Source organism: Quercus lobata, chromosome 2 (genome assembly GCF_001633185.2).
Source record: "Quercus lobata isolate SW786 chromosome 2, ValleyOak3.0 Primary Assembly, whole genome shotgun sequence".
Lineage (NCBI taxonomy): Eukaryota > Viridiplantae > Streptophyta > Magnoliopsida > Fagales > Fagaceae > Quercus > Quercus lobata.
In genome coordinates, this window is record NC_044905.1 from 3,954,208 (window position 1) to 3,956,228 (window position 2,021).

At 29.2% G+C, this 2,021-nt stretch overlaps 1 non-coding gene across 1 annotated transcript; it reads left to right on the top strand.

The window, feature by feature from the left end:
• The first annotated feature begins 1,662 nt into the window (after window positions 1–1,662).
• LOC115978455 lies at window positions 1,663–1,758 on the top strand. Its single transcript, XR_004088735.1, has one exon. It is a non-coding gene; the product is annotated as a small nucleolar RNA Z102/R77 (small nucleolar RNA).
• Window positions 1,759–2,021: the final 263 nt, after the last annotated feature.

Here is a 2,021-nt window from a genome sequence, read left to right on the forward strand (position 1 = left end):
AAAATATCCACACAAAAGGAATTGCAAACTTGTACATACGTCTCCATAAGGTAAAGCTTAAGGTTATATAATCTAAAATAATATAGAATATAGCATTTTTGAACCACACAAAAAGTTAGCAAACTTACTACAATACTTGTAGTTATACTATATATTGTAAAGTACTACTCCATACAAAACAAAAGCAAAAAAAACTAATTCACAAAAAAGAGAAAAAGCAATTGCAAGCGTACCAAAGAAATTGAAGTTTAGGGTTTTCTCTTTTAGTGGAGACGGACAAAGAAGATTGCTTTAGGGTTTTCAAAGATTTTGTCTCTTATATATATATATATATATATATATATATAAAAGAGACTCTTGTTAGGACTCTCTCACTATTTAGTTTTAAAAATTAAAATTTTTTTAAATTAAAATGATAATGTGGAAAATTGTGGGAGTTTCAAAAATTTCGGTTTTATATATATATATATATATATATATATTACTTTATAACACCTATATACTATTAGTCCCATCACACGTGTTTTGACTTTTTTTTGTCTTAGTGTTGTAATTTTTTTATTTTTTATTTTATTTTGGAAGTTTGTTTCGAAGATATAGATTAGTAAGAGAGTGTTCTATTTTGTAGGCATTTTAAGTGAAGTTAGAAATATACTTTTATTGGGTTGTTCTCAAATTTTTCCCTATTAAACGTAAGTTTTAAAGATATTTTTGAATCACATAAAAGTCTAGCTCAAAGAGGAGAATCCTCTTATAAATAGTATAGATTATTTGTAATATCCTTAATTAATATTACATGATAAGTTGTGTAAGTAGTGATTGAATGATAGTATTTTCATAAGGGATTTGGATTACCTTTAGTACTTTTTTAATTGGAATTATTTTTATTTTAATGAGAAACTGCCACATCATCAAATAACTAAATAAAATGCAAATATTAAAACCCACTATCATTTGTCATTGTATATTTAAAATAAAATGACATATCCAGTTAAAAAAGAATTGGAAGTAAGCCAAACCTTTTCACAAGCACCCACTTATATTTATTTATTTATAGAAACTCAACAGTAGGGATGACAATTTTTCCCCTCCCTGTTTTGTTCAGTGCGGGTTTTTCCCGTCCTGCAAAGGTGGTAGAGCGGGGATGGGGCGAGATTTTAGACCCGCACCATGGGGCGAGACGGGACGGGAATGGGTTTACCCTTTTTAGACCCACCCCGCCCCACCCTACCCCGCCCCACATTAATAAGGGTTAAATTGTAATTTTATCGTACCCTAAAACCCTACTATTTAAACAAAAATATCATCAGCTTATTTTATTCTACCTAACGTGGCTCTACCTCTTTTTTCTCTCTAGCAAAATTGGAAATAAGGTACCAATTTTAACTTTTTTTTGTCTTTATTAAAAACAAATTTATATACTATTGAATTGTTGATTTCATTCATGATTCATACGGTCTTTCTCAACTTACTTTTCATCATGAACATAATATAATTTTTTTTAATGAGGTACGGGTCTGTGGCTCTAAATATGTGTCTGTGTCATTGTTTTTGTAATTTTGTGTACGCATTTGGCTGCTTAACAACACTGCTTCTTTATGCTTGTTAAAATCCATATCTATTTTACAAGCTGGGTTTTTGTTTTTTAATTTTTGGAGAACAAGATGATGAGGGTTAGGGATATGTTTCCCTATTGGTTTGATTGCCAATATGATGGCATCAATCATGTACTAGGCTACTAGCTCTAGCTGTTCATTCTCGTTCTCCACGCAAAAAATTATTTATTTAATTTTGTTTTATGTATTTTTATTAAAAAATATAAGGTACAAAGGAGATTTGTTTTAGTGTTTTTTAGGCCAATGAAATATGAATACCCATTTGTGTATGTGCTGTGGGTGCTATGATTTTTAATTTAATTTTTTAACGACGTTGCTAAATATATTTTAATTGTTTAACAACGTTGCCAAGGAGATTTGTTTTATTTTATTTTTTTTCGTTCCCATTATTTTATATTATCTTTG